Below are 24,925 nucleotides of genomic sequence, written 5' to 3'. Positions count from 1 at the left end.
GCATAGAAACACCCAACATCAGTAACGAAGTCCATATTGATCACTCCCCACTTCTATTCGGGCAAATCAATTTCTTGATACAACCCTCCTGGCCTTATGTGTTCAACCTTAATCTGTTGACACACTATGCAATTGACCATAAATCAACCACTTTCTTCTTTATGTCATTCCACCAATATATCTCCTTGAGATCATGATATATCTCAGTCGAGTCGGGATGAACAACATAGCATGACTCATGTGCCTCATCCAAAAGCCTTTGTTGTAATCCATCGACATCAGGAACACATAACCTCCCTTGGTACCATAAATTACCATTACCACTAATTTTTGCTCACCAACATCACTCTTGATTTTCATCAAGATAGGATCTAGCACTTGTTTCTCCTTAATCTCCGCACTAAGAGACGATTAAACGACTTCTTGCACTACCACACCACCTTCTTAGAGTCCAAGAGGTGAACTCCAAGATTAGCCAAGAGTGAATATTCTTTACCAATTCCCACTTTCCTTCGTCTACATGAGCTAAACTTCCTATGGATAACCTGCTAAGTGTATTAACAACCACATTAGCCTTACCTGGGTGATAGAAAAGACTCATATCATAATCCTTGAGAAGCTCAAGCCATCTCCTCTGCCTAATATTAAGCTCTTTTTGGGTGAACACATAGAGTAGACTCTTATGATCAGAAAAGATATCAATGTGAACATCATACAAATAATGCTGCCATAATTTTAAAGCAAACACAACCTCCAATATCTCCAAATCATGAGTAGGATAATTCCTCTCATGCACCTTCAACTTCTTGAAAGCATAGGAATCACCTTCCCATGCTGCATCAACACACAACCAAGCCCTACTCAAGATGCATCACAATAGATTATGAACCCATCATTACCTTTCGATAAAGTAAGAATTGGAGCCAAATTTAACTTATTCTTTAACTTCTCAAAACTTCTTTCACAAGCATCTGACCAAGAAAACTTGACCTTTCTTCTGAGTTAACTTGGTCAAAGGGGAAGCTATTGGTGAAAAGCATTCCATAAACCGCCTGTAATAGCGGGCTAAATCCAAGAAACTCTGAATGTCAAATGGAGTCGTAGGTCTAGGCCACCTCTTCACCGCAATAACCTTTTGTGGATCCACCATGATCCCTTCACAAGAAATAATATGACCCAATAAAGTTACATCGTTCAACCAAAACTCATACTTGGAGAACTTGACATACAACCACTATTTGTTTAAGGCCGCAACACCACATAGAGGTAATTAGCATGATCCACCTCACTCTTCGATTAAACTAGAATGTCATCAATAAAAGCAATAATAAAGAGATCCAAATACTGATAAAAAATCCTGTTCATCATATCCATAAATGCCGTCGGAGCATTAGTCAACCAAATAACATCACCAAAAACTCAAAATTCTCATATCGAGTATGATAAGCCTTCTTCTGAATATCCACCTACCTAATCTTTAGCTGATGGTACCCAGACCAAAGATTTATCGTAGAAAAGAACTTGATACCTTGCAACTAGTCAAACAGATCATCTATCCTTAGAAAAGGATACTTATTCTTAACTGGAACCTTATTCAACTGCCTATAGTCAATGAATATCCGAAGGGAACCATCATTCTTGTGCACAAACAACACCGGTGCACCTCAAAGAGGTACACTTGGATGAATAAACCCCTTATTCTTAAGATCCTTAAGTTTCTCTTTGAGTTCCCTTAACTCAGTCGGAGCCATTCTATATGGAAGAATAAAAATTAGATGAGTGTTCAAAATTAGATCAATACCAAACTCTATTTCCCTATTCGGAGGAACACTAGGAAGATTATCCAGAAAGACCTCTGGAAACTCATTAACCACATGAACTGACTGAAAAAAAGGATCTTCTGAGTTAGAATCTTTAACCCAGACCATGTGATAAAGATAACCTATAGAGATTAACATTCAAGCTCTAAGATAAGAAATAAACCTTTCTCTAGGAGCTAAGGAAATACCCTTCCATTTTATAACTGGTTCACTAGGGAATCTAAAGATAACCCTACGAGTCCGATAATCCAAGTACACATAACAAGAGTGCAACCAATCCATACCCAGAATGACATCGAAATCCACAATATCCAACCCAAACAGATCCACCAAGGTCTGCTTACCACCAACAGATACCCTCCCCTCTAGACTCTCTTAGCAATAACTGAGTTACCTACTGGGGTCGAAATAGAAAAAAGATCCAAAATAACTTTGGATCAAAACCAAAAGATACATCCATATAAGGAGTCACATAGAAGAGAGTAGACCCTGGATCAAGCAAGTAATATACGTTACGAGAGAAAAGCTATAATGTGCCAGTAATGACATTTTGTAATGCCTTGAATTCCTGTTGATATTCCAATAAATATAACCTATTCTGACCAATACTAGAACCAGGAGTAGTAGTAGAAACAGATGCCACACCACCAGGTGTAGGAGTAGAAGATGAAGCCACAAAAATTTTATTCGCCCTTGTAGCAACCTTATTAATTGGACAATTCCTGAGTCGATGACCTATCTAGCCGCACTTAAAGCATTTGTTCTTTCTTTATCACAATAACCCCGATGAGGACGACCATATAACCAATAAATAGGGTATGAAAAAACTGACTGACCTTTACTTTCCTAATATTGGGCACCCTGCATCCAGAAATTATCACCACCATGATGACACCTATTGCCCGACTGGTAAGGAGCACTAGTAGTAGAGTAGGAACCATAATTCCCCTACTTTTTTCTACTATTTGCCACCATCTCAACCACCCTGAGTCTGAGCACCTCACTGGTCATAAAACCTGCTCCTCTTACCTTACATATCTCCAAACTCTTCCTGCTTCCTCTTCTCATCCTTCACTTGTTGCATATGAAAAATCAACCAAGAGATGTCTATATCCTTAATCAGTAAGGTAGTCTTACTCTCCAAAATTAGATTCTGATTCAACCTAGAAGTGAACTTCCTTATTCTAGCCCGTATGTCAGCCACTAAATCAAGAGCATACCTTGACAATTGGTGAAACTTCAACGCATATTCTTTGATAGATATTCTTCCCTGCTTGAGGTTCACAAAATCCTTCATCTTTGCTTCCCTCAACTCTTGGGGAAAGAAACAATCCAGAAAATCACCAAAGAAGGCATCCCATAAGTATGACGACTCCACATCTCCTCTATCCCTATCCCACTCTTCATACATTGATATTCAACCTTTTTGATCTAATAAGCTGTAAAGTTTACCCCCTCTATATTTAGTAGCCTGCATCACCTAAAATATCTTCTCCATATCTTCTCTATCTTATCTAAGAAGCTTTGTGGATCCTCCTCCACCTTCACTCTAGAAAAAGTAGGAGGACCTATCTTCATAAATTGGCCAATCCTTATGGCCTCAGCTGACAAAACACTAGACACATCTTGCTCAGCCTGAGCAATAATTAATTTTGCAATAGCATGAACAGACTAATGGAATTCTGCATTAGTCACCTTGCCTTGAGAAGGACTAGTATAAATCGGTGGAACTCTAGAATTATCAGGGATAGGACTATGAGATTGAAGTTGAATCCTAGAAGTAGGATATACCCCTTCAGTGTTACCCCTAGATGGGATAGAAGAATTTTCTTGTGTTACAGATCTATAAGGTATGATCTAAAAGAGGAAAAAATAAGGATTAAAAAAGATTCCTGGACTGAGACTCCAATCTTGAAAATAGAATACCAAGAAAGAGAAATATTCCTAAATACCTTGTAGCCTCTCCCTTATAAGTATGACACGCTATAAAACCCCAAAAGAGACTCAAATCGAAATGACTTTGTGGACTCTCAATTAATAATGAACCTAGGCTCTGATAGCAACTTGACACGACCCACCTTAAGGCCTTATTATAATAGGCATCCTAAGTTCGACCAGGACTGGAGAGAACCCTCGTTACCCAACCCAACCTCAATTCGCCTGCCCTGAGTTGGCTGAATTTCAAGCATGTAACAAAATAGTGTAACAACTCACATAAATACTCTGGGAATAGATCATTACCGTGACCAACACAACCAAGTCTAACCATCCCATAACAATAATCCAACCATACCAAACAAGAGCCATAAACCTGTCCATAACCAAGGACGTTCCAAAACATAATATAATTAATCCCAAAATGAAATAGGATAGAACAACTAATAATATCGTCTAATGATATCATCCCTTCAGCTTATTCCAATACCAAGGCTGACACCAATACTGATTCCGCCCATTCCAACCCATAGAAGTACCATAAATCCTCTAACTAAAAGAATAATGAAATACGATTATGATATGCCTCCAACCATAGCCAAAACCAATGTCCAAAATAAGATCAAAATATTTACAAATATCCATAATATGAAATGATCCCTTTTGAAAGTATGGAAATCTCACCACTTTAGTCCAAATGCTGATCCCAAGTTAATCATTATGTAGAAGGAGTAGAACGGTTAGTTCCTGCATAGCATGGGTATACATCCGCCAGTAGATAGGGTTAGCGAGTGACAGCTAGCATGAGCTCAGGGTAAGGATAAAATAATTCCATTTATAAAACCAAGTAAAACCATACATATGCACACAACCATATATATATATATATATATATATATTCATTACCATATCTTGAAAAGAGATCGATTTTAGCATGCCTTTAAAACCTTTACCTGTGTTGTGTAGCTTTGCAGTCCTAAATCACCCATGACTATATGAGTTCAGCTCTTAATATTAAAAGGGCCCTAGTGAGTGTATGTAAGGCCCCACAAAGTTCTCTCATAGTTTGAGTTGTAGGACATGTCGAGTAAGGCATGATTCTGGTCCTAAAAGATTGAGAAGTTTCTTTCTAAGTGAGTAACATGTTAACCATATAGAATTTCCATAATTTCTACTTTTTTTTTTCATGTGGGAAATCTTATAAGCTTTCCATTGATATAAGATTTGCCCAAATCCAACACTAGGATAAGAAGTTATGACTAATTTAAGCTTTAGTAAAAAAACTACATCATTTAATTGCCTGGCACGTCACGGAGAGGGTTGATTTGGCAATTGTCAATTTCCAGTGGAACCCCGCAATAGTGACGCATCACAAAGGAGTTCCAGGTCCCAACCAGCGGGAAAACATGACGGCTCCGCATCGCGGAGGCTACCAATTTCCCAATTGTCAAATTCTAGTGAGCCACCGTGATAAGTGGCGCATCGCGGAGGCCAATGAAATCGGGTTCCATTTTAATTTTTCTAGTTTCACACAAATGTTTAAAAGGGCACTTTGAACCTTTTCAAAGTCTATAAAATCTTGGAAACATTGAGTCAAAGCCATTTACAAGCATCTTATGAGGTTTTTCTCAAGTTTTCTCTCAATATAAACCCTAAGTATCTAAAAACTCTTCCAAGAACCTCAAGAATCCACCATGGATTTCCTAAATTGAGTCAAGATTCAAGGTTCCCAAGTCAAGGGCCTCAAGGACCCTCACTCTAGAGCACGAATAGAGTTCCAAAAGTGAGAGTTCATTAAAAGATTCTAATTCAAGGTATGTGGGGTTTTTGAAAAAGGGTAACCCTTTCACCTTTGTGCCCAAAAGGCTATTTACATCAAGAAATTCTTAAAATATATGAGGTTTTTACATGAATTTAAATTGTGCTTTTCATCCATTATTGGATGCATTATATTGATATTTCCCATGAATTAAGAGTCAAATGGCAAGATTTTTACATGTTTTCTTGAGTATTTATAGCTGGGTATAAACCTCATGATTTTACTCTTTGATAAGCTAATATTTGCATTGTTGAGATATTGAAGCATATGGCTATATTGAGATTTTGAGGTAACTTGCTGAAATTCCTAGATTTCCATATGATTTATGAATCTATATGCTATATATTATGCTTTTGATAAGATTTAACTTGAGATTGAATAATGGGTTAGTAAGCCCTATTTGAGACTTGTGAAATTATGAACTTTTGTTCTATGAGCACCCATGTTTTGAGTATTTTGAGATGATTGAGAAATGAATTGACCTAATGGTCGTTGATCTTTGAAATCCACTTCACTATATAAGATTATCGATTTGATTATCGGGTCCGTGGTGAACCATGTGATTATTCTAAAAGTAGATTTTTTTATGAGATGAGCGCAGATAATCTAAAGGGAGTAGTATTTAGCATCGAGTGGGTAAGCTACTATGGTTTCTTACCCCAAAACTACGTGCCACCATAGGTTGGGCCTAAGGCCGAGTTTATGATGATTATGATTGGGCCCGAGGCCGAGTTTCATTTAGTGATCACTAGACCTAGGTTATACTCCATGGCAAGAGTATGACGCTTCTTCCCAATGTGGGGTATCTTTCTTAGGAGGACAAAACGTTGGACTCCATGTAGCTCGCATGGTTTATGTCAATTACAAGAACCTCCCTTGACATTTAGACTTCGAGACCAAATACTTATTTTCCTTCCCTATAAGCTATTTTCCTAAATGGTTGAATTGCAAAGATGTTTCCCTAACTAAAGTATTTTCTTTATGTGAGTTATTTCCTAAATGAAAGCATATTCCCTTGTTATAGTACTTTTTATAAAGCCTTGAGATAAATTGTTTCCATAAACTAGAATGCCTTTCCATTTGAGATGGAGTGATTTACCTAAAGCTTGAGATGAGATATTTTCCTAAAGTGAATGAAATGCCTTCAAGTATGTTTTCAAGTTATATGATTCCAAATTCCAAGTATATGAGTTCTAAATAGTTATAAAATATTGAGCATTGAAGAAGTTTTACTCTCCATGAGACTTATGCATGAGTTGAAAGTATTGTTTAAAGTCCCTTAGCCTTTGAGTATTGAGAACAAGAGAAGATTTTGAATTTTGAGATTAAACAATGATAACTCACGAGATTTGTGTTACATGCTCCCTTCTACATGACTTATGAGCTTTATATTTTATACTTGTTCAAGCCATGTGAGTCATCTTATAATGCATACATGCTTTGATTAAAGAAGATAGTTACTTTTTTATTCATATGCATTCATCCCCGCATACTCAGTACATTCCAAGTACTGATCCATATAAATATCTATGTGCTACATTGTGTCATAATGTAGGTTCAGGTTCTCAGTCCCAACCTTACCCGTGATTCTTCAAGTACCTTGCCTACGTTTTATACAGTGGTGAGTCCTCATGATTTGAGGATCGATCTTCAGATATTTACCATACTTGAGAGACTATGTTTTATCTTCAGTTCATTTTGAGTCAGTTGGGGACCTGTCCTAATGACTTTCTAGATTTTGATTTGTAGAGGCTTGTCAGACTAGTGTCAGACTTATGATATGTCGAGGGTTCGATTTTGTGTTTTTGTTGAGATTTCTCTATATTGTGGTCTTATGGATTGAGTATATTTTCCATATTTCCGTTCATGTGATATGACTATGCTAGTATTGAGTCTATTTTTATCTTGAATTGAGTGCCATTGGTAGAAACTAGCTCTAAGGGTTAGCTTGAGGCTACTCATAGCCTTAGGCACCGTGTGACATCCCGGGAGATGATTTCGGGTCATTACAGTATAGTCGCACGACTAGGGAAGTATCCCATGGGATGAGTAGTTCATCCCCCAAATATAGTGTGACATTATGCATATGGTCACCAAGACTAACCCCATATCGGCAAATATGAGTTTCCAGTTTTAGTTCTCTCGAAATCTCCATCTTCTATGGCTTAGCTACACCTCCCGCCATTATTTCCCATTAAAAACTAATTTCTAAATAACTAAACCATTGTCCATTTATTAACCAAGGCCATTGATATTGGTATTATCATACCAACTCTTACTTGCAAGTATCATCCATAGCCAACTATTTATAGGTTTAAGGGAACTTTCAAGTGCCCATCTATTTACCATATTAAAACATTTGGGAGACTTCCATGTTCCCCACAAGTATAAACAATTATCCATTTACCATTTCAAACCATTTAAACCATGCACGATTCCTTTACCAGGTCTTAAAACATGCAAGAGTTCCATTAAAAGTAGTCAATGCAATGGACATATCTTTATAAGCATTTTGTCAAACATATTGGGGGAATAATATGACCAAAACCAATTCCAATTACCATTTAACCATTCCCATGCAATCCAATTATCCATAACCACCATTAATGCTTATGAAAGCATAATCAAAATCATGGGAAACCATAACCAACCATTTAACATCAAAACCCCCAAATCATATTTGAAAACCAAAATCATACAATCAGTGAAATTATGAAAACATTCATAAAAACCTTGCCTTTAGTTAGAATTAATGTAACACCCCAGAAATGGTTCCTAAGACGTCACACGGTGCTTAGGACCACAAGTGATCCCAATCTAACTCTTGTACTGGCATACTATTAAGTAACTGATTTACATATGTATAAAATAACTTAGTTTAATGTGCGTAAACATAATCACGATGAAATCTGGGAAAAATACAATATTGATACAATCTTACATTCTGATAAAACTGAAGAGTGGAACTAACATTACAAGACTGACTCTAACTGACATCTATAAAGTATCTACTATACGACTATAGATAGCTGGGATCCGACTCAACTATCACTAATCAATACATATGAGTAAAAAAGTAATGTACATAAATAACATCTAACTAAAGTCGCCGAAGTAGGAGGACTCATCGTCCGCTGACTGGAATCTGCAATTGTCTAATCTTGATATATGGATTACAATAGAACCAGTACCTACAATATTAAACAATGTAGCAGATAAACGTATATATGGATCAGTACTTTTGGAATGTACTGAGCATAGTGGGGTGAATGCATAAGTGAAATAATAACTGAATATATTCATAAACTTTAAAATAATGCATGCTAAGTGTAAATGACTCACCTTGGCTTGAATAAAACATGTACTGCGAAATAATAAAGCATAGATGATATTTGTGAGTCATAACACATAGTTCTAAAAGCTATACTTTTACTCTTTCTATGGGTGAAATAAGTAGGACTGAAGTAATTCTATTTATAAATTATGCAGGCAAAGTATAAAAAGGGCTCACCTTTAAATCAATTAACTAAAAGGTAAAATCTCATAGCTAATGTCTTGTATAAAACAATATCTGAATAAATTATGAGCCTTTACACTTGGTTTCTAAAACTGTTCTGCTATTCTGTTTTAGGACTTAGGGACTTTGGGGCTCTGGGAGGTTCTTCTAACCGACATCACTATGTGAGCTATCATAATGTCCAACATCATGTTTCCCTAAGTGGAAAACCTCACGTTAGGGAGAGGTGTCAGACTCTTGCCAAGAAGTATAACCTTATCTTAAGTGATCACTATCTTAGCACACTATGGGCATTTAATCTCAATTCTATGGTGGCACGTAGTTCTGGGGTATGACACCTTGGAATCATACCCAACTCGGTGCTAAATACTACTCCCATTCTCTTGCTCAGAACTTTAGGAAATCCACCTTAAAATAGCACAAGGGTTTGTAATGAAAATTAATTATTCTTCTCTTTCTTTAAATTTTAAGACCATAGTCTTCTTGAAATTTCAAATTCATTCTTGACATGGACTTAACAAATGAAACTTAAGAGCATAATCTTCTCAAAATCTTAATACTTAATATTTGGGCTTAAAAATTCATGCTTTAAACTCATGAAAATTTACAGCCAAACTTCATGCTCAACATCTTTCTTGAAATTATTCAACAATTTCAATTCATAAAAAGGAAGTGCAATTCATGATGTAAATTTTTAATTCAAAGCATAAATAGGTAAGATAAACATGCACTTCAATACTTAAATCACTTATAAATTCATGAACTCAAAACAAGAAAATTTGGATATAAACCTAATATGAAATTCATGAAATCTTAACTTAAAATAAGTTTTAGGTACAAGGATGAAAGAGGATCCTTGTTCATAACCCCACATACCTTAATAGGTTTGATTTGATGTAGAAAAGTTGACTTTGAAACCCTTGGGGATGATCTTGAAAGCTTTTCTTGAGATTCTTGAATTAGGGAACTTAATTCTTGTTTTTTCTTGAAGAGATTGTTATGGAGTCTTGAAGTTCTTGAATGGAGATTAGAGTTTTGTTCTTGGAGAGTAATTATGAGTAAAGGAGGCAAATAATGCTCCTTGAGGCTTTAATTATCTGTTATGGATGAGTTAGGGTGAAGGAAAGGAGCCTTTTACCCGTAAAAACGCAAAAATAAAACTTGGGAAATAGGTGCGGGCGAGGGAGCGCGCATTGCGGGCATATCACCTCGGCTTAATGCCTCTCATGAAAATGGCTTTAAATTTTTGCTCGGGTATTAAATTTAGGAAAAATTGGTATTGTTGGAAAGCTAATTCAATTATATACAATTTGGTGGGTCTTGAGCTGAAAATTCAATCTATATAAAAGTTAATACATTTTTAAAGTACACCCTTGTAGAATCGAATACCAAATTTTGGACGAATCAAATAATCTTAGCTCAACTTTGTTCTAAGTAATTTCTATGAACATTTTTACCTCTAAAGTACTTCACACACTATGATAATAGTCATGAGACATGAATTCAAATAAAATTATAGAATTATAACTTACACACGTAAGAATGTTGGTTCAATTTATAGATAAAAAATATGGGGTGTTACAATTAATAATGAGGTAAGAAAACATGCCTTAATCCTAGATGATGATGGAAAGAAATCACCAAGACAAGCCTCAAATTGATCCTTTAATTAAAACCTTAGCCCCCTTGCCCAAAATCTTTTGAGAGAATTATAGAGTGTTTAGGAAGAGCTTCTAAGTGTCAATGAATAGAATAATAGAAAAATAACCTCCAAGTAGGTTAGAAGTCGTGGGACCCTATTAGGATAAGTAGGAAAATATCTAAAATACCCCCACTTAAGTTGCACCAAAATCCCGTCACAAGGATACGACTGACCCACACGAGTCGTACCTTTCAATATGATCGGTATCTACCTCTCATATCCTGAGCCTATACCCTTGGACCAAACACTATCCAGTATACGTCTTATCCAATCAGGTGGTAACCACGGCATACGATCCGTACCCTTCTTCCGTACCCTTGGCAGATTTACACCTAAGGAGGATTTAGACACTATCCACCATACGAGTCCTTACCTTAGCTTACGGCTCATAGTGAGCCACTCGTACTTAGATCCAATCTAAGTAACCAAGTCTTAGATTTAGTTAAGGAATCAAATAGTTTGTAACCACCAACGTGACTTGTACGCCTAAGTCATATTCATTCCAGTAACCAAAATCCATCCCACCAATCAACACTGGTCAGTATATGATTGGACTATACCATCTGTACCCCAATATATGACTCATATCCATGAGTCTTATTGGGTCTAGAGATCAGAATTCCAAGAAATTTTCTAAGGTCAAGACACTAGGGTGTTTCATTTTTCTTAGGGGAGTCACACTTTTAATATATTATAGATTATTATAGATTAACCAGTAGAAACCAATAGAAAAACACACTCTATTTAAGCCTTAAGCCGTTCTTTGCCTTATTTTAGGCCAACAAAAACTTCACCTCTTTAATTTTTTAGTGATAACATAACGAGTCAAACTAAGGTTTATTCAGCTTGAATACATCTGTGATATATACCATCTATGTCAACAAATTAATTTTAATTTCTTGATCATCTTTTGCTTGATCATATGTGTCCACCAATTTAATGTCTAATTTATTTTTATTTATGTATTTTATTCTTTAAGTTTATTCTCTGGAGTGGCTTCATCCTTCTTTGCCTCATATGTTTGCGTTTCATAAGTTTTCAAGTTACCAACTAGCTTATCCAAGGTCATCCTAGTGAGATTCTTTACTTCTCTGATTGCTGTGACTTTGACATTCCATTTAGACTTAGGTAGGACTCTCAAAACCCTTTCTACCTATTTCTCAGTAGATATTACCTTTCCCAAAGATAACTCATTAGTCAAAGAGGTCAATCTTGTTATTATTTCATGTAGTGATTTATTTTTTTCATTTTGAAAGCCTCATATTTCATGAAAAGTAAGAAAATTCTAAATTTTCTCACTTGAGTGGTACCCTCATGTGCATTCGCCAGAGCATTCCATATTTGTTTAGCAGTGGTGAAGTTTTACACCCTGTTGTACTCAGCATGATCTAGTCAACAAACCAAAATATTTTTGGCCTTTGAATTCTTCCTTAATGCAATAATATCCTCATGAGTGAATTTACTTCTAACCATCTTGACTTACTTATCGTCAACTTTTTTCATAGGGATTGTTGGTCCATCAATGATCCTATCCAATAACTCATAATTTTATCCTTAAAGAAACATTTCCGTTCTAGCCTTCAAACAAATGATATGAGAACCATAAAAAAGTGGTGGTTGAGTGGTTGATTATATTTCACTGTGTCCAGTAGAGGTGGTGCGGAGTTCATCATGATGATCTTATCTTTAGGTACTAACCCTTATTAAGATAACTCAAGCTGATACCAAATGATACAATATGTGACCTACTAGTTTACTTATTTTTAGTTTAGTTATAACTTATGATTGAAACAAGTTGCCTAATTGAAACAAGTTGCCTAACGTATTTCAATAAAGTAGTAACAGAGTAAGTAAATGAGTTAGAGATTTTCACTTGGAAAATACTCGTCTCAAAAAGGTGTAAAAAACCACGACCTATACTTTTACAGAATTTTACCCTAAACTTCACCAATCAACTTTGGCTCGACAAATGACAAATTACAAGACTTATGTAATCTAAGAATTATATAAACTCTAACTCTTACTCAACACAACTCACAAACCTCCCAAGGTATGTGATCCCAAGTCATCGAGTTTCCCAACTTGAAGACAACAACAACAACAACAAACCCAGTGTATTCCCACTTAGTGGGGTCTGGGGGGGGTAAGATGTACGCAGTCCATACCTCTACCTCTGATGAAGTAGAAAGGCTGTTTCCGAAAGACCCCCGGCTCAAGTTACGAGGTATCACACAAACACATAGTACAGCACAGAAGCAGATGACATAACATAGATACGGCACCCATAAGGAATATAAAACAGAGTAAAGCAGGAATGCAGGAATATACAGCGGAGGAAAGCACACATATTCGTAATAAACATGGAACACGGAACACGGAACATTGAATACGAAATCATAACAGGAATACACCCCCACCAATTTATTATAATCGTAATTTAGTTTATACTTTACTGAAGCTTGAATTACATCAATATTACAACTCAAGAACCAAACTAATGCATAGAAATTCAACTACATGTTCCCTCAATCTGTGAATTGCTAAGTCAATTTGTCAATTGCCTTTTTATTTGTAAGTGCATGAGTGATTATGCAAGTCACTCCCTCTAGTTAAATACAAACACTTCAAATAGTCATTTGTAGATCAAACTTGTATCTCAGGTGAAACTCTCAATTCTTTAGAGTTTTATGTGAAGTAAACTCCTTCTTCAATGCAACTTCTCTTTTCTTTAAGTGTTGTAATCAAACTCAAAATATTCCATTCCACACGTGATGTTCATCTTGAGTTTATCATAGTTACATACTTATCCATTCCTGAAATCAAGTAATCTTGTCTTCATATATCAGTGTACTTAATTTTGTACATCAGTGGACCAGCTTAAGCAACATGTTTCATTCATTTGGTAATCATCAAAACTTTAATGATCCCATCTTAAGCAACATGTTTCATTCATTTGGCAATTATCAAAACTTTAATGATCCTAACAATACAATTTCTAATTAAGACTTCAAATAATGGAATTGATTAAACCATGACATGAGTCTATATGTTTACTCTCCACAGGGGCAGAACCAATAGGGTCAAGGGTTTCATCTGAATTTCTTCTGCAGAAAATACGCTGTTTATATACAGTTACAATTATTTTTTATATTTATATAATAGGTGTTGAATTCACTTTGACTTCTTGTGTATTTAATTCTAGCTCCGCTGCTGCTGCTGACTCTCGACATTTTTCTTTTTGAAGATCTTAAACTGAAGAAAGAGGCTTTTGTTACATTGATTGTGCATTTTCTTTTCAAGCCCATGCATCTTCTGAATCTTCTCATGCAATTCATTTTTTCCTATGTTTTTCATGCTTTTCCTATTTCATTGTGTTGGAACCTGTTAAAGTTAATGAATATATCAAGGTTCGAATACTAGAGGTGAACCATATTGAATTCTATTAATCCTACTGCTTGGTTGAGTTCAATTTGGTTGTAATGTTCTCTGCGCTTTGCCCTTCTATACCATTGTGTTGAAATCACTCGTTACTGTTGTTACTTATGGTCTCACAGTACTAAAGAGACACATTCTAGCTTTTGATATTTTTTTATTGTATTTTCTTATGAAATTAAGATGTGGAGGTTTGTGATGGTAATATAGTAATATCAGAATACCTATCTCATACAATTGTCTATTTCTTGCTGTTTTGAAGCTATTATTTTGCCACTTTATGATTGGTTATTGTGGGCTTTGGGACAATTATATCTTGTAAACAGGGAAAACCTTGCAATGCATGGTTCTAGCCTGTTTGATGTTCTTATCCATGACATATAGCTGTCTTTTTCCTTTTTTTCTCTAGAAGATTAATTTGTATCTGGAAAGATTGGTAGTCGACTTAAAGTTGAATTTGATCTACAATTAGTATCATGACTTGCTAAGAAATTCCTATCATTTGTTCGTTACTCTTTTTAATTTCCTTTTGGAATTTTGTTTTAAGATCCAAATAGGTCATTTCTACTAGTGAGGATAGGTTTCATACTTGTTAGAGAAATTTTAATATTATTATGGGGAAAGGGCCAAAAATACCCCTAACATATGGAAAATGGTTCACAAATACATTCTTTCACATTTTGGTCTAACCATACCCTCACTCTTTGTTTTTGTATCAAGAACACCCCTCCTTCCACCTTTTGGTATCCTTTATCCAAAAACAAAGGTGGAAGTAGGGGTATCTGAAGACTACAATCTCAACTTAGAATAATTAAACCACTATCTCCAAGTTGAATTTACTAGGCATAGTTCTTACCCATATAATTGATATGCTTGTAAAGTATAGTTCATGCATAATTCAATACATATTTGAAGCCTTAATTTCGATGTTTGATTATTTAGGTTTGCTCAGTATGTGTCAAGCATTGGATGGATCCTGAGGTATGGGAAAGAGTATATTAATGGTGTTCAAAGTTTGTTGGACTTTGTTTACACTGTTGGGGATCCTCAAAGCCATGAAATCCAATGTCCTTGTGAAAAGTGTTGTAATATTCCTTGGCATCAAAGGGATGTAATATATGATCATCAATATACTACAGATTTATTGAAGGTTATACAAGATGGATTAATCATGGGGAATGGGATATTGTGATGAAGGTTGGCACTGAGACAGATTATAAGGTTGACTCAAATGTCTACACTGATAGTAAATTAGTGACAACAAGTTATCTAAAACTTGATGAAGATATCAGCAAATTCAAATGACACTATGCTGAGGATGTTGCTTCTGTAAAAAGTGGCTTAAAAAAATTAAAGAAAAGATGTATGAGAATTACGTCATTTGGTGACTGTATTGATGCAAAACAACCCTATATTGGATGTTCAGGACGTAGCAGAGTATGTCGGATCCAACACACTTTCTGTCGCTGATGCAAATAGTGTAGAATATGGGAGGGGCCAAAATCTTTCACATTCCTGTGAATTAACTCATTATCCATGAAAAGGTATTTTGCACTACTTTATTTTTGAACCATTACCATAATTTTTACCATTGGGAAATTTAGCTATGCAAAATTGAGATGCAATTAGTGAATCATAATACTTTTATATTATTGTTGTACAGCAAATTAACTAATGTAGCTACCAACTGGCCGAATAGAAGTGTCCAAAGTACTCTCATTAACTTTCAATTGATAGGACTTGGAAGACTAGTCTGGTTGCGCATCAGCTATGATAGAAAAATTCCATGAAGGACCAAGAAATTTGTGAGATTTGATGTAAGTTTTCAGAAAGCTAAGGCTGTTATTATTGTACTTTCACATCCTTTATCTTGAAATGCATAAGAGGAAAGAGTTATGATGGGTCACCTATACTTGTTAGTGCCATTGAGGGTGGACAAACATTTGACTTTTTTATGTGCACCTCTCTGTTTTTGAGGCACTAAAATCCTAATGACTCTTTGTAGTGGATTGTGGACAAATTCCATTGATGTTTATGTACTTGTTTACTAATCCATATGATAGTGAGAAGTTGTCAAGAGATTTTCTGGTCTAAAACTCATTTAATATATCAAATTGATGAGTTGATAAGGAGTGTAACACATACTGAAAAATCTTGCATCATTCCAATTGTTCAGGAATATCCTCACATGTTATTTTACTTCCGTTATATTTTGGTCCCTCTAACAGGGATACTTTCTTTGATAACCAATAGTTTCAAGGCGTGTTGTGGACCAAGTTTTATAGAGATATGCAATCAATGGTTCCTCTAGGCATAGATCATCCGGATGCAACCGCATAATGATATGAAAATAGTGAATTTTGTTCCATTTTCTTCTTTTTTGTATTTTTGTAATAGAAACTATCCTTTTGTGTTCTATAAAAGCATTTTCACTTCCAAGGTGTCAAATATTCAACCATTTCCTTGCAGTTTCTTTAATATTTGCTGCACAAAAGAAGTTACTGTTTTATAAAAATAATCGAGGATAGGTTGTGATAAAAATATACCTTTTGAGATATTGACATATTTTTTTAAACCAGAAAGACAATAGAGCATGGCAACTTTCTATATTGGCGATGAAGAGTTTCCTCGCATATTCAATGGGACTTCCAATCTCTTTAATCATTTTCTTTTCCCTCATTATCATCATTTATGTCAATTGTAGCATTATTCCTAAGAATAATCTTCTTCAAGACCATAGATGCATCTGCACTCAAGGGTGTGGCCTAGTGGTCAATTAAGTGGGTTGAAAATCTGAGGTTTCCTTGGTGGGCAAAGTTACCTAAGAAAATTGAAGTAAAGGTGTCTTAGTCTTGAATGTGGTATTAGTGACATTGACCAACTTAAAGGGTCAAATATAATTAGAAAACTTGATTAAGTTAATTATGAACTTGATTAATATTTTTAGAACTTTCTAATCTTTTTAAAAATACAAATCAACCCACATCCCTCCCCTTTCTAAATCAATTGTCTCTCTCCTCTCTCTCGATAGTTTCTCTCAAACTTCTCCCAACCAACAGTTCTGCAAATTTCTCCTTTCAATCTCCGGCGACTTCAACCTCCAGCGACAAATAGTTGGGCTTATAATTCCTTATTAACTTTTAACTGTCAATCGACGTGGCAACATTGCTCTCCAGCGACAACAACTTTGAGTTATTCATCGTCCCTTTTCTTTTTTCACATGTAAAATATTAGGACTATTTAGTTATGAAGAAAAAGAGGAACTTGAGCCAACTTCTTCTCTAGTATTGGTTAACAATTTCAATATTTGTTCCTTAAATTTGAAATGGGGACTGAAGAAAATCCTAATTTGTGGTACTTCTTCTCTTCTCTTTCTAGAGTGAAATATGATTTTTTGTTGTTATTGTAGTTTTTGTCGTCTAACTTTTGATTCAATTTGTTTGTGTTTATTGTGTTTTTTAAAGTTTGTTTTTTATTTTGTGTTTGTACAAACAAAACAACAATGTTGATATTTTTGATCACTGTTGATGTTCTTGGGGTGTGTGTGTTGTGTTGGTGTTGCTGGATTGATTTATTGTTGTTCTTGGTAAAAATGGAGTATTTGATATTAAATAGTGATATTGCTGTTGTTCTTTAAACAAAATCTTGCTACTGGTTTGTTTTTTCTGCAACAGATGAACCATCTGATGCAACAAATGAACCATCTTTTGGATGAAATCCTATCAACTATTTGAACGGGATGACATGTCTAATAATTTGATTTCTTCTAATAGATCATTCATCTATTGCGACATCTGAACCTTCTGTTAGAAGAAATCTAAACAATATTGACAGTTGATAACAATTCCAATAGATTATTCATATATTGCAACAGATGAATGGTCTGTTGTATAGATCAATCATCTATTTCAACAGATGAGTTATCTGTTGGAAGAAATCACAACAATATTGAAACTATTTTTATTATTTCCAACAGATTGCTCATTCATTGCAACAGGTTAGCTATATATTTCAATAGATAACTCACCTATTACAACAGATGAGTGATTTGTTGGAACTGTTATTTTACTGTATTGTACTGGTTAGAGTTACTATTATCTTTTATTAATGATGCATTAATCAATTATAATATTTTTTGTTTTCCTGTTATTTTTAGATAATATGGTCCCCAAAAGAAATAAAACCAAATCAAGTTCAAGTAAAGGAATAGGTGAAGCAGCTAGGCTACATCTACCACTCCATGAGCTTGCTTTATAAGCGATATATCATTCAGAAGTAGAAGATAATTAACATGGGGATGAGGAATGTTTCAAAAGAGATGATCCAAATTCTAATATCCCTTTCACTACAGAGTTGGTCAAAACCTTCAGCATTAATAGTTATCCTGTAAGAATGCAGTACGATGGTGCCACAAATTTAAGTGGTGATTTTCTGGTTAAGTCAGCCATGGAAAAATCTTTTGATACCTTCAAAAAATACTTTGAGACCATAAATTGAATGCTTATTTTTGGGACAGTTTTTTTAGGTAATATCTTGATTTGTCAGAGGACAAAAATGCTCGTTTTTAAATAACAATGGTACATGATCTTCTCAAGCATAAGTTTATGAATGAAAATAAAGATAAGATGGATGGGATGCGGATAAATTATTGTATCATGCCTGTTTGTTTTGGTTGGAAGGAGTTTGTCATAGTTACTGGACTAAAATATTATCCTCATTCTCAACCTATACCTATTCTAACCTAAAAAAAGTACCCTGCATATCAAAAAAGACAAAGGCTAGTCAAGTGATGGTGATGACTTGTTGTCCCTTGTTGGTCCAAGCTTCAAAAAACAAAAATTACATAGAAATGTTGAAAAGTAAAAGACTTTAAACGAAGCACAAGCAATCATTATTTTGGTTTGGTTTGTACATAATATTCTTTAGGAGAGAGATATTAACAATAACATACCACTTGATTTAATAAATCTCTCCGAGGATCTTGAGGCATTTAACAACTATTCTTGGGGTTATGAAAGCTTCAAAATAATAGTCAAATATTTTTTGACTCCGTTAACGCCAAAGACAGTCAACTTATATATCTTTTCGTGGGCTTTCATGGCAAAAATTTCTTTTATTATGATTTATTTATTTTTTATTAAATAATGCTTTTGATTTATTAGCGCTATTTTATAGGTTTGGACATTTGAAGTCATTCCTTATTTAAAACAACAAGTGAACTACCTGAAAGAAGTTTCATGTCCAAGAATCCTAAGATGGTTATCGGATAAAACTGATAAAAAATAAAATTTCTTGATCTCTTAAACCCCTTGAAGGAAGCAGTAAGTCTAATTCTAATTAAGTTGTTGTTTAATTAATGATTTTTAAATGATTTAATCCTCATACTAATATATGTACTGATTTATTCTAGATTGTGCATCCGTGGCTTTTTCTGACCAATTGAGAGTTAAGATGCCATTTGTTCTTAATTTACAGTATGTGGAAACTTTATCAGACCCTAAGGTCATTGATATAATAACAAAGGAATTGTTTAGAGCAATATCCATCACAAGAAAAATAATTTTGGAGGGTGGGATTGTTATTATTGATGGTGTTAGTGGTGATAGAGTTGTTGTTGGTGGTAGCGGTAGTGGTGCTACTGTTGAGGATAATGATGCTCCTCTTGCAGTTTTTGACAAAATAAACTATTATGATTATGATGATTCTAATTTTATAGATTTTCCCCTCCTAGCAAATGTTTTGCATACAAATGTCAAAACTGCAAGACAAAATATGATAGAGTGATTAATGCTATTGAGGTATTAATTGCATCTGTAAAAGAATTGACATCTAAGAGGGGTGCCATTCTATTAAAGAGGATTTCATAGCCATGCACTCCATTAGAGTTTAAGTCAGCTAAGAGGAGAAGGAAAGAAACTCCCAAGGCATTATCAAGCATCAAAAAAAGCAAAATTGTAACTTCTTTGTCTTTGTCTTGCACTTTTGAGCAATATGAAAGGTCCAGAAGAGAGAAACATGAGTTGAAGAAGGTGAATATTTATCATCTATTCCAACCAACAAACAGACTACATATTTGTTTCAACAGATGACACATCTGCTGAAATTTATCAAACAGATATAGACATCTATTGCAACACATGACTAACCTGTTGCATCAGATGTATTATATGTTGTAACATATGTCTTATCCGTTGGAGCAAATCAAATAGGTTTCCAACTATTTTAATTTGTCCCAACAGATGATCCATCTGTTGCAACAGATGGATCATATGTTGGGATAAATTACATCAAAACTTTCAAACTATTTTATTTTGTCCCAATAGATGAGTCATCTATTTCAATAGATAGGTCATTTTTTGGGAAAAATTGAATCAAGGGTTCCTACTATTTTAGCTTTTTCCAACAGACGTACATCTATTTCAACAGATGGGTCATCTGTTAGAAATTGTCATATAGGTCTTCCTCTTATTTTAATTTGTACCAACAAATGACATATCTATTATAGCAGATAGGTCATCTGTTTGGATAAATTAAAATAGTAGGAAGACCTGTTTGATTTCTTTCAACTGATGAGTTATCTTTTTTTTTTCTTTTAGTACTGGCAATTCTGGCTTTCTAGGTGGATGTCACAATAGAAGCTACTACTTAATAGCATACCACAGTTGATAATCCATCAACTGCATCCAAAAAGAAATAAAAAGTGAACCCTATTAGTCACAAGAATGAAAGAAATTATTCATTTGAAGGGTTCAACATCTCGATCGAGGCTCCCAAAAAGTTAACAGAGTTGATCAAAACGACTATTTCAAATGGATTATAAATGGGTTGTTAAAGAAGCTTCATTCCAATAAGTACATAAATCATTTTTACAAATATTGATTTATACAATTCTTATTTTAAAAACACGACACTAACACATATAAATCATGCAAAAAAAATGAATACTACAAAGTGAACCAATCAAGTCTTGGTTTTGATATGTTTGACTTCGTTATTGCATATTCTAGAATGAAGAATTGGTTCTATTTGATTCACAGTCCCAAACTTTCTGGAATGATGAGGTTTAAATGTCATATATGTATATATATATACATACTGTTAACACTATATTTAATTAAGCCTATTTATTAATTTCATTATTACGTGATCTGATATGTAAAGCATATCGATGAAAATGTTTACTACCTCCGAAAGAACGCCAAGTTGGAAACAAATAGCAATATAGATACATGATAGACAACTGTTTGTTCAAAGTTTACATCAATAAGGCCTACGATCTTGTCAAAAACAGTTGGAACTTCCCCAAAATTAGTAATGTTTTATTAACATCATCAAAAGTTTTAGCATTCCAACTGGCTTACCTTGGAACTTGGTCGATGAAGTGTACATCCCAATAAAATATGGTGATGAGTTCCATTGGGTGTTGGCTGCCCTTGTTCTAAAAGAGAGCCGCATTCGAGTTTATGAATTAATTCACGAAAGAGACATTCTGGGTCGTCGTCTGAGATACAAAAGCTAGCCAAAATATTGCCTACTTACTTTATATAAGTGGGTTTTTGGACCAAAAGATTCATACTGATTGGTCGATGATTGATGCATATCGGAATAAAATGGGTAATCCTTTTGATGTAGAATATGTTGAAGGAATTGCTCAACAATCCAGTGGTAGCCTATAAGAATCATAATTTAGTTTGATTTCATAAATTTTACAACTCTTACATTAATTACAAGATATGGATCATCTGATTTTTACAAACACAAAGATTGCAGTATTTTTATTACCACTTATGCTGAGTATTTGAGCAATGTCTTACAAGTACCAAATGACAGACTTAATTTTAGATTACTCTATAAAATATATGAAATTCTTTTATGGAAATATGGAGAAGCGAAGGCTTAGAAACCATATGCAAACGGCACTAAGGGCCCACAACGACCAAAGCTAAATTTCATAGCACCGAATGAAGAACAACTTGTCAATATTGAGTAGATCCTTATAGCTTGAGTCTGTCAAAGTAATAACCTCTCCTTAGAAATTGTTGACTTCAAAACTTAAATTGTAAATATCTATCATCTGTACCCATAATTTTTTTTACATTTTATATATTTGTTAAATGTTTTAATTTAATGTAATTTGCAAAGGCTTTGATTTATTTTATTTTGTCGATGAAATTTATTTTATCCTTATATTTGAACTTATTAATTAAAATGGAAGAGTAGATTCAAATATTGCAACAGACAGTTGATCTATTGCAACAAATGTCACATTTGTTGAAAATTATCAAACAAGTCTTCCTATAGATTTGACTTGTTCCAATAGATGGACTGTCTATTGTAACATATAGTTCATTTGTTGGAACAAATAAAAACACTATTACTATTACAATAGATGAACCATCTGTTGCAAAAGATAGTCTATGTGTTGGAATAATTCAAATAAGTAGGAAGACTTGTTTGATAATTTACAATAGATGTGACATCTATTGTAATATATACAACAGATCCTTCATCTGTTGCATATAACTCATAAGTTTGAAAATTTAATAAAACCATACAATTTTCATCAATCATAAAAAATAAAAAAATTGACATTACTTAAACAATAAACAACTAACTTAACAACTTAGAATAAAAATTGTCATCATTTTTTTACATTTTCTTTTTTAAACACATAGGCTTCAAACTTCCATATAGGATCCCAGCAGCCCAAACCTCTTGCATTTTTTCCATAGTGTTGTCACTCAGAAAAGACCTTAGTAATGAGATTTTGGTGTTCGTTAGCAAACATTAGATATATGCAAGCAAGTATGACCCCCCCACAACTGGTTTTATTTTTGTCAAGGTTCTTTTTTTGACCTTCAAAAGTCTATTTTTTTGAACACTTTCTCTGGGAAGTTGTCATTTATTAAGTTACTTTGTTCCAAAAATTTGGGGAGCAAATCTAATACTGGCTGAACCAAGGGGAAAAACTTATGGTCCTCAAAGAATGGTAAGTTGCAGTCATAGGCATTAATATGTCCCTTATGGAGGAGAATCTCAAGAGTCATATAATGTTTTTTTTCCATGTTCATGACTATAAGAATTCTCTTTTCCTTGATCCAACTCATATCGTATGGATATGGCCTCTTTCCTCTAACATAGTTAATCATATCTTGATCTTATTTGAACTGTGAAATTAACATCGTACGATGTAGGACACCGAGAGTGGTCTATTTATCACAAATTACTTTGTACTTACTCTTGATATAGTTGTAGAAGTTGAGGTCTATTATCTAATCATATGCTTCGCTGTACGCGAGGTGCCTTGCCTTCATGAGACAGAAAATTTCATCAACATGCTGTTATATAAGATGACAATTTTTAAATAGATTAGTAATTTTTTTCAAAAAGCTGGAAATATGAAATAGATGGTCCATAATTTGCAACAGGTGGGTAATATGTTGCAACAAATGGTCTATCTATTGCATAGGTTCTCTGACTCTGTCAATAGATTAGGCATCTTCTGCGACTTATGCAATAGATAAACCACCTATTGCAATAGATAACTCATCTGTTGTGTAGCTTCTTTGAACCTGTGTTAATAGATTACCCAATCTACTGCAACTTATGCAGTAGATAGGTAATTTGTTAAAAAAAGAACTTAGAAGGTTAGGTTATTAAAAGTAAAACTTACCCTATCCTTGTACCACTCATGCATATTTGTCATTTTCTTGAAGTTTTTAGAGGAAAGTGGATTCATCATTGTCACATTACAAAAATCATCCCTAGACGTGACTGGCACCCGCTAACATCATCTGTCGGGAGAACCGATCTTCCTTACACTTTACCAATTAATAAGAACTAAGATAAGGTATGTGCAACTCCAATGCATGAATAAATAACGAATAATAATTCAAATAAAATCCATAATTAAATTATAAAATCAACAATCACTCTTGAACTAATTCTCTATCCCAAATACTATACTAAGACGATGGAGCATCTAAAATAGAGTTACATGAGTTCAACTTTTAGGCATGCAAACCGAATGAAAGAAAATATAATATAAATAGCTAAAGCTGACACGAAAGCCCCCATGAATAATGTGAAGACTCACCTTTGCAATAGAATCCTTATAAAGAAACTGTCACTTGCTAGTTTCACCTTGCGCGGTAGTATCTGCATACATAGAAGTTAGGAGTGAGCTATATAAAAATATAACTCAGTAAGATTCTTGATCCATTACTTTAATACCTCTAGAACAAGTGTTAGAAAATGAAACAAACCACGATTACATAAGTTATATGGACAACATATATCTTATAATATAATGCTCAATAAGGTCCAACAAATATTTCAAAAGTCACTACATATCTCTCAACTCCATCTAGTCTCATGACTTGTCATAAAGGACGGTGAAGGTGATCAACCTAGCACCTCGACAAGGCCATAAAAGAATACACAATGCCTCTAAAATATACTATGGTAGCATGTACAAGGCCCCTAACATATTACAACAGCATACATAATGGACCTAACATGTTACGACAACTATGTATACCCTTAGTAAATATATCAAGACAACAAGTACAAGGCCCCTAACATATTACGCCAGCATAGGTATGCCCCTAACATATTATGGAAACACATGTATGCTAGTAAGTATGTCCAATATCCTAACGTCACCTCACAACTCACCATTAAACGATTCTCTATATACT

General features: G+C 34.3%; 1 long non-coding RNA gene across 1 annotated transcript in view; it reads left to right on the top strand.

Annotated features, from left to right (window-relative positions):
- LOC107844802 overlaps window positions 1-16,616 on the top strand; it is a 36,035-nt gene extending 19,419 nt beyond the window's left edge. The window contains exons 2-3 of the long non-coding RNA XR_001666580.2: window positions 15,168-15,769; window positions 15,889-16,616. This is a non-coding gene — a long non-coding RNA (uncharacterized LOC107844802). The remainder of the gene's footprint in view (window positions 1-15,167; window positions 15,770-15,888) is intronic.
- Window positions 16,617-24,925: the final 8,309 nt, after the last annotated feature.

Source organism: Capsicum annuum, chromosome 10 (genome assembly GCF_002878395.1).
Source record: "Capsicum annuum cultivar UCD-10X-F1 chromosome 10, UCD10Xv1.1, whole genome shotgun sequence".
Lineage (NCBI taxonomy): Eukaryota > Viridiplantae > Streptophyta > Magnoliopsida > Solanales > Solanaceae > Capsicum > Capsicum annuum.
Note: the sequence above shows the minus strand (reverse complement) of the source record. Positions and strands in the feature narration are given on the sequence as shown.